Here is a 9,583-nt window from a genome sequence, read left to right as displayed (position 1 = left end):
TTTTGGATCAATAAATATAAGTCATCACCAATCCTAGTTCTTTCTCAGAGAAAAAGCACAGTCAGGAATATCTACTATTGCAAAATGTTAGTTTTAAATAAAAACATTCAATTATGCAAGGAAATAAACTAGCTTTTATGAATCTAGAACTATGAAACTAATTGTAATAACCTGGGTTTTTTTTTTTAACTTTCTTGATATATGGGACCAGAGCACTTGCACGGGAGTTTGCATGCGAATGCTAGAAATGAACTTGAATTAAGAAAATACAATGCTGCTGTTTTATGGTGTGGGAGAAGAATTCCTTGTCAGCAATGGGTTGGTCATGAGGTAAGTGCAGGATGCTCCCTGCTGCAATATGTTCTTACCATCATTATTCATCCACGTTGCAATTTCCATTTCAATTCCAAACCTCAAAATTGCTGTGCTTTTGTGTAATACACTGCTGGCACTAAATCATGCTACCTACTGATGTTTAGTGACCTGAATGAAGTTGTTTCGATGTAATTGACTGACATCCTTTGTGTGCAGAAAGAAGTCTGCTCAGCAAAGGCTAAATTATGTTTTTAAGCCATAAAAAAGGGACTTGTCTACTTTAGATTTTGAAAAACAGCGTAGGCCCATTGATTTCATCCACAAGAGGTAAAATATATCAAAAAAGTATACAACCTTAAAAGCTACTGTTCTAGAATTGCACTCTACTGTTTCTCTCTGTTTTCCAATTATAAACTATAATTTTTCCTCTTGTGATAGCTTTCTCCGATCAACACTGTGCTGCTCTTGACTGGGTGTACAGCCTTAGTTTTCTTTTGGAAGTAGGTTAGGTGTGGTTGCCAAAAGGAAATGCAGAACACAGCAACAGGAACATGCAAAGTGGGTGGGTATGGGCTGTGTGGTGAGTGTGTTAAAAGTCCATTCTGCACCAAAGGCTTACTGTTTAGAGGTGCAACAGTACAGTACTTAAATCTTGTTTGGAAATGTTTGCTAGGTTAGATTTAAACATTCTCTGTGCTGTGTGTCTTCCTACTTTGCACCTGTACTCTCAGTGTTAGTGAAATGTGCTATAGTTACCACATAATATTTTGCCTTCATGAAAAAAAAAAGAAAAAGAGTTGTCTGTGTTTTCTCAGCTTTAGGAAGGAGCATGTATGATCTGGCCTGAGGGAAAAACACCAGAGTAAGGGGAGATGGTAAAGTTCTATCATTATTTTTATTGACTTACTTGGGAACTAGCTAATAGTTCTGTCTAAAATCTGCCCTTTGGAAATTGTGTGAGCTCCTGCAGAAAATCCCAAAGTCAGTCCCTACTTGCTTTGCATTGGATTTTCATCATCTTTGAGGAACAGTCTGAACTGTTCTCAGACCTGACTGTCCCTGACTGGGCTCATTGCCCACATGGCCAAACATTAACTCTCCTGACCTGACCCCTTCCTCTTTGTTGTATGCCTCTTAATTTTAGCAGGAAAACTTAAGTAGCTTTTACTGCTTGACACAGGTCAAAGATAAAATGATGTCCTCTTCATTAACTCCCTTTCCTGACAAGAGAAATACCAATCAGGTCTCTGGCCCTTTGGTTCACTATGTCCTCTGGATCAAGTCACATCCTGTGTGATTTCTTTTGCCTTCACTTTTCTTGCACTCTTCGCGTTGTTTTTATGTAACCTTTCTCTGTATGGTTTTGATTTGGGATATGTGGGGGATTTGAACAATGTCAGGTGTCAAATCTGTGTTCCTAGTTGTAGGTTTAGATTTTTTCCTGGCTAGGGTGAGAAAATATACTGTTAAAGGCACTACCTTTCTTTCTACCCTCCCCTAGCTTTGAGGATGGCTTTCAGACTTTAAAAAAATCTCAACAAAGGAATGCTGTGAAAAATGATTATCAAAAATACCATGCATATGTATTTTAAAAATTTATATGATGCATCATGATACCTCTTTATGGTTATAAACCTTTCTATTAAAATGATAATTTGTCCTGGGAATACCTTGGAATACAAATGGTAACTGCATGGTTCCAACCCATATTATTTTAAAGAAATGTAAGCTGGTAAGTGTGTGTGGTTCTGGGCAGTTCAGCTGGCAAAAATGTGGTAATCCTCCAACTGAGGTGTGTTAAAACAAGCATTTTGAAGAAAGGTAAGCCTTTATGTTGTATGAGCCTTGGCTGAGGGAAATGACACATATTTCATGCCCTGAAGGCTGGTTCCAAAGGGAGAAATCTGGCAGGAGCTCAAAGGCCCTGAGGAGCCTTTTGGGTTTCAGCTTTATAACTTCTGTTCACTACACAATGAATCTGCTGGAAAATGCTGCCCATTTTGGACCTGATGTCTGCAATGTTCTGTGGAGATAGCAACACCTAATCAGTGAGTTGAGAGAAAGGGCAGGTCTGTAGCCTTGTAGGTGATGTGGAGCATGTGGCACATGGACAGCATTCTTGGAGCAGAGAGAGAAGGAGACACAGCCTCACACTCTGCACCATAAATCTCCCACTTCTCCTTTGCATTTCTCTCCACTGTCCTTTGTAGTGTCTGGTTTGATTGAAGAAGCCCTCTTCTCTGTAGCCAGAGATGCATGGAAATACCTTATGCTAAAAGAAAGCCAGAAGAGCCACTGGATCTGCTCTGCTCCCCAGAGCTCTACAATGAAGTCAGACAGTGCCTGCTGCAAAGAAAATGGTCAGTGCTCTAAGTCTATACATACATATAAATATATAATTATAGTATTTATATATATACACTTATATAAGTATGTAAGATTGACTTATACTTACAAGTCAAACTATTTTCTAAATATTCCTTTTAATCCTCAGTACCATTGTTCTTCAAAAAGAATTTACAGGTTTTTCCAGGCTTTGACTGTTACTGGGTTCTTGGGAAGTAATCTCTATTGCTTTTGCATGCAGTTTGTACCCCTTTTAAATTGTCCCCTTAACTTTGGATCTGTATCTTGTATCACAGTATATTTCTTACAATGTAAGTAGAAGATCTGTTTTGTGTTTCCTGTCAGGTTTTTGCTTATGATTTTGCACAAGAGTGCAAAAATCTAAACACAACCCCATCATTCAGTCAGAAAATAATCTCCTAGTAAGGTGATGCGTGAGGCTATGGTTAGCTGAAATGAATCTGGCTTAGAATAATTTTCTTCTTTTTCCTCCCTTCCTAAAAATAGGAGCTGTGCCTGAGTCTTCAACTAACTAAAGCTTTGCAGACCATGAAAACCAAGGATGATGGGTCAGTAGGCTTCTCTTTAAACATCTCATTATACTTTAACTGCAACTAAATATTGAGGGAGTTGTTTGGTTTGTGATTGTACAGTAACTAATTTTCTATATATTCCTATCTTCCTTCTCTTAAATGGGATTGGAAGTCTACATTTGTACTGTTTTATCCAGTTACCTATTTGTGTCCCTTAGGTGTGTCATATTTGTAACTCTGCTGTGACCTTTTCAGGAGACGATTTTTTGACTTTGCATGCATAAATATAGTTTACATTCTTCAGGGTTATTTATACATTTTGTTTTCTACAGCATTTATGCTGGTGTGCAATTATAGGCACTTTTTCTTTTCCTCCATTTAGAGACTATGCAAAAGTAAAAGGTATGATTTCCCTCATTCCATCTTTCCCTGCCAGCTCCTACATAAATTGTTTTGTGCTGTGGCTTTCCTAGTCTTATTAATGTTTATTGATTTAACCCTATCATTCCTGTACCTCTTGCTTTGTTTGATTGCTTTACTGTTACTTCACTGTGATTAAAGCTAAAAGTACCACCCTTGTACTGCTGAGTGAAATAAGCTTGGCTTCACAATTCTCTATTCCCATCAACTGCAATCACACATGTGACTAAGAAATTCACATGTCCCAGGGAAAACAGGGCATGTTCCTTCTTTGCTGAACATAGGTTTCTAGAAAAATTTAGATTGAAAAATTTATTACTCAGATGATACCTTCATTTCTTGAATGCGCACAGGTCCAGTGGCCTCTTCTGTCCAGGTGTTAACAGCTACATTGGGTGTGCATGACACCAGAACGCTCAAATTGCTTTCACCTTTTTCCCCCCCTTACTTTTCAGTTCCTTCTCTTTCTGCCTATCCCTCAAAGGAAAATGATTATTCTGCTCTGGTAGGTCTTTAGCTGTCTTTTTTGTGATTTGTGTCACCTAGACAGAGCAGTGGATGAACATCCTGAATCATGGTCAGTTAGGACATGACAAAGTCCAGCTTGCCATAGCTAAATGCCTAACAGAAAAAGTACTTCAAAGCCCTTTTTTTTCCTAGCTCCCAGGTATGTTTTTGGTCACTTGTACATCAAACCAAGTTATAAACATGATAGATTTTGTATGTTTTTCATGTGCATCCAGCTTGCGGATGGGGACTTAAAAAGGAACTTTCTTGTTCACTTTCCTGCTGAGAGCTGCCTACAGATGCCAGGGAGACATGTCAAATGTACAACTTTCCCTTATTAGAAACCTGTTGTATTTTTTCTTGTTTTGGACCTTTTGCATGTCTAGTACAAAAGCAGAGTGAGTCATAGAGACCCACTTTAGCAGTTAGTTTCTAGTCCCATATCTGCAAAAATGCAGATGCTTGCTTTTACCCATTAGTTGTTCTGTTACCTTGGCTCATCAGCTTCCAAATATAAGGTATTGGCAAGAAATGCACTGTAGAGTTTACTTTTTCTGACCTATTTTAGTTTACTGTATAACTTGAACAGTGTTGAAAAATACACAGAACAATTACTCTCCTAAGAAAAAATGTCTTGGAATTGAGCTTACACATAGAGGGTATAGCAGAACAGTGGAGAACCTAAAAATACATTCTTAGGACAAGTATTAAAGAGAATGAATAATTTTTGGAATGATCTTGAGGAAAGAATTTTTATAAAAATGAACTAAATCAAACAAAGTCCCTTTATTCCTCTTTGTAAATGGTTTCGTATGGTAACAAGATTCTTTCCTTGTTCAAGATGATCTCATTCTTCTCAAATGGAAGTGAATGAGAGGACAGAGAAAAAAACTGATTATAGCCAAAAAAATTTCCAAAATGCCAGACAAATGAGGATCACTTCAAGCCGATAATGAATGAAAATACTTTTTTCTCTCCTAACATTCTGCAGCTTAATCTATACTTGCATTCAGTGAAAAAAAAAATCCCCATCAAATGAAATACTGTGTGGTAAGAGTCATACAAAAATATGATTTATAGGAAATAATAACCTTCTAAGTTATTACTTAACTTCTTTTCTTCTCCAAAAGCTGGGATTAAAAAGTAGGTCAACAAGCCCATTTAAATAGCTTATTCCACAGTGTGGTTTAAATTAGTGCTAGTGACAAGTGTATGAAGTGCTGTGCATTTTATTTTTATGGCATATTGGTTAAATTTAGAATTGTTCAAAGTGGCTGTTATATACAAGCCTCCAGGCAAATCCTCAGATCTTTCAGTCAGTGGGCTTTGTTCTTGCTTTTAAATACATATAACGTGATGTCATTGTGTTTGTAAACCAGGTGTTTTATCTGAACGTGCAATTACTGTAATGAGCATTAATGTTAGTCCAGTGGTAGAGCCTCTAGCATTGAGGAGCTACAATTCCAGCTCAAAGGGTAAGGCATTTATATTCTCTGGGCACGTGATTCCTGTTCCTAGTTTTGTTCACAAGTCCTTCCAGAAGAGTGATTTTAATCTAGAGACAAGCTGAAACCGTTAAGTCTCACTGAACAGAACTGCCCTTGTAATGTTATTTAGTATTGATAGGTCAGGCAGCTTCCATCAGACAGATGGCCCGAGATGAAAGAGTGATTATAGGCAAGGAAATAGCTTTTGCAGGAGCTCTGTTCTTGTTTCAAAAAGCCATTCTTTAGCTTGCAATCTCCCTCTCTGCTGCTTGAGAGCTGCCAGAAACAATTCTGGCCCTGAATTTCAGACGTACCTAGCGCCAAGGTGAGGAGAGAGGTTTCCAGCCCAGCTAGAAATTTTTCTCTCCCTCCTGCCTTTTTTGCTTTGCAGCATAGGGTTCTCATCTGTACCCTGACTGGGAAGATACCAGCAGAGATGAGTGAATAATGAGGAAATCTACTCACTAGTGTTTTGACAATTGCTAAATAGAGTTTTGCTTAGATCATGTTTGTACTTATTTTATCAGCTATGGAGCTTTTTCTGAAAAGCTGTGGGAGTGAAGTGTTTGCTCAAAAGATTACTTGCAGGGAACTATTTCTGTGCTGTATTCATGATTAATTTAATCAAAAATCAGTTTTTTCTCACTGTAAAAGTAGCTGATTAATGATTACGTCATAAGTGAGGAAAGAGAAACAGGGCATAAATCAGTGTGTTAAATTCGAGCTTGCTCTCTTTCAGAGCTCTACATAATTCAGCTGCAGCAGCATGTCTTCAGTAGCTTTTTTTGTATCCTGCTCTCCCAGTAATGATACCCTTGTCAGTCTCCTCCTGCCCTGCTCTTGTATGCCATTCTATTTTATGTAGGTTCTCATTCTGCTTTCATTGTGAAGTATATGAGCACCTAGCAAGTTTATGGTACGTGAGGTGACTAGCATCTGTCGTGTTTGTCTCATCCCTTCCCTGTGTGAAGCACTAGAGACTTAGTAGGAGTCCTTTGTTTTGGTAAGATTGCTATCTGCTTATGGCAAGCAAGATAGACAGAAAAAGAGTGATTTGCATTTGGAGTGAGAATTGATGCCATTTTTAATAGTCCTTTGCCCCTGTAGGAATTTGTTTTGTAGCCTTGGCTGGGTGCTGACAAAGCCCTGTGTTTTAAGCCTGTAATAGCTGATAGTTACATTTTTGTACTTGCATGTTCCAGCAAAACGTTTTTGTCAAGTCTCTGACCTCACTTTACTCTTGATCATCCCATAATTGTCTCCTAATTGCAATGGACAACTGAAGATTCTGAGAAACCAAGGTACCAAAAGACCTGCCAATGCAATGAAATGCTTTTCTGCCCTTGCTGCTTTTTTCTTCCTTTTATAATTTTGCAGATGTTGGACAGTCTTTTTATTTGTGTTGTGAAAGTTGACTCACTGACCAAGATAAGGGAATAATAAGGAAAATTACTACATATTTTCTAAGTAATTTATCAAGTGTTGTTAACTATTTCATACTGAGCACTGTCCAGTCAAGACAACATACTTAAGCCACAGTAAACTTTGCTTGGCAATGACTTAATTCATTGGTAAGCTTTAGCTAACAGTCCACTCCATTTGGGAAAGCACTTAAAGCACATATTTATGTTCCCTTGACTGTAGTGAATTGAAGAAAATGATTAAGCACACTTGCAATCAGGATGGATTTCCTATATTGGACCTGTGTTGCAGACATATCTTAATAGGAACTGTCACATAATGTTTCTCTTTGCTCCTCACATGAACAGTGAGAGGAGTTAGGTATGATGCAGTGGGGTTCTATCATGTCACAACTAGTTACTAATATAAAAAGTAATTTGAACATATATTTTGTGGAGTGAATTGGTCTGAAAAATCCTCACAAATTTCTGTAAGAAACTCAAAGAAGTACCTCTCTAAGGTCTGTTTCTAAGTTATGATGCTGTATTCAAATTCAAAGAACCCTTTAAGAAGCAGTTAAGTTTGGAGAGCTTGAGAGGCTTTAGAGCAGAAGGAACAAGCCTTTATTTGGAACAGTATAGATTCTTATTAAATTTGATGAATCTGAAGGACATTTCAGGAATACCTCCTGTTTAGCATTGCAAGAGGAATTCTGAAGATGCTCTGAGAAGTTACTGCTACAAAAATATTGACAAATCACTCTGTCTCAGCACTAATAGACTACTTACTCATGAGCTGAAGATGAATATCTTGTTTTCTTGTGCAAGGAAGCAGCAAGCAGACAGGTAAGAAAGGCCAGAAATAATAGATTCCAAAACATGGCATGAAGGTTGACAAAAAACTCATACCTCCTCAGCACAGCAATGACCACTGAAATTATGAGACTCCATCAGGAAGTTGAATCAAAATTTTTGAATATTATTGTAAAGGAAAATTCGAAAGTGATTATACCTTGTAGCAGAGGTAAACCCTGTATAAAGTAAATTTGCTTAAAACATAGCCCTATAGAGAGGTTGTAGTTCAAACTAAGAGTTTGGACAAATAGTAAGACTTGGAGTGTAATAAACTTATTCCTGAATGGCTCTCTCTCCCATAAATTCAGATACTAATTTGTTTATCTGATGTCATAGCACTGATGTATCACTAGGTACCACTCAGACACACCACAGATATTTCCCATTTAAAATTTATTAGGCTTTCATAATAAATATCAGCATGTTCCACAGGTTAGTGGGATTTCATTTCCTATCTCTGAAAGCTTATTTACCTAAGATGCTCCCTAAAATGTGCTTCAATTTGAAGAACTAAAAACCTTGGGGCTGATATTAACCTCATAGTGAGAGGACCCATTTGTGACCAAAGATTTCTTTGGGGAAAAAAGGTCTAAATTAGTTATCTGTTACTTTTTAGAAGCTAGTTGGATTTTTTAGAAGTACCACAACAGTCATATTTAACCACTGTTTAACTGATAGTTTTGCTTCCTTTTAATTGTGTAATTTTCTGAGTTGTATGACCAAATTCCATAATGATCCCACCTGAGGGGTTTTCTTGAGAGATAATAATTTACAGTTGTTCAGCTGTGTCTCATTTCTCTAGGCACTTTGTGGTAATCTGGACACAATTTCTTGATGCTTGTTTATGTGGACATAATTCTGGTCCTACGAGGTCATCTAGAAAGCCAAATTAAGTAATACTCAGTGTAAATCCTTAGAAAAGTATTTCCCTGTGAACAGACTGAGTAAGCAAAGCTCAAGTAATAAAGTTTATCTGGAATGGTGTTACCATACACGATCCATATACCTTTGAAATATTTAGATCTCGAAATTGATTTATTGCTGTTCATTTTACCTTTGTTTTGTCAAAGCTTGCTTTTGGTCTCTCACAGTAAAAGGAGACAAATACACTCATGCTTTAATAAAGGATGAAGTTTTTGTTTTGCCATCATTATTAGTCTTTGAACAGAAGCGAGGCAAGCTGGGCCAGCCAAACAGCTCTTTATTGCTACTTCTGCTGCACTGACATGGCTCTAGGTAAAACACACTTTGGTTTTGTTTCAGCTGCTCTTGACATATGCTCCCTATCTTAATCTGCAGCCCTGGAAAGAACCCAAATCTCATGGAGCTTGATTCTGGGGTAAAGGTTGCTAACAGGAAAACGAGCTAACTTCTCAGATTTTTTTTTTAATTTTTAAAATTTTTTAAAATTTTTTTTAAACTCCTGTTACTCTGTTTTGATAGTGGGTAGATACAGCAAAATGACCTGTGTGGCACCTGGCTTGGAAAGTCAAACAGCTTGGATTTTTCCTCATGAAGCAATTTCAGTTAGATATGCACAGATGTAGTTACTTCAAGATACATCCACATAATATTCTCATGTTCTGTGACTCTTAAAACAGTACAACTAAAACTTACAGTTTTCATCTGGGCAAATGGGTTCTCTCACAGCATTGGCATGATGTGACATTTTGCACAAGGATTGTCCTTTTATACTAAAATGGGGGGATAGAAAGGAGTA

At 37.4% G+C, this 9,583-nt stretch overlaps 1 long non-coding RNA gene across 1 annotated transcript in view; it reads left to right on the top strand.

The window, feature by feature from the left end:
• The first annotated feature begins 269 nt into the window (after nt 1–269).
• The window catches only part of LOC143695738 (uncharacterized), a 49,090-nt gene continuing 39,776 nt past the window's right edge, over nt 270–9,583 (top strand). Inside the window, exons 1-3 of the long non-coding RNA XR_013185270.1 lie at nt 270–330; nt 2,526–2,675; nt 3,169–3,230. This is a non-coding gene — a long non-coding RNA (uncharacterized LOC143695738). The remainder of the gene's footprint in view (nt 331–2,525; nt 2,676–3,168; nt 3,231–9,583) is intronic.

The sequence above is a fragment of the Agelaius phoeniceus genome, chromosome 1, assembly GCF_051311805.1.
Source record: "Agelaius phoeniceus isolate bAgePho1 chromosome 1, bAgePho1.hap1, whole genome shotgun sequence".
Taxonomy (NCBI): domain Eukaryota; kingdom Metazoa; phylum Chordata; class Aves; order Passeriformes; family Icteridae; genus Agelaius; species Agelaius phoeniceus.
Note: the sequence above shows the minus strand (reverse complement) of the source record. Positions and strands in the feature narration are given on the sequence as shown.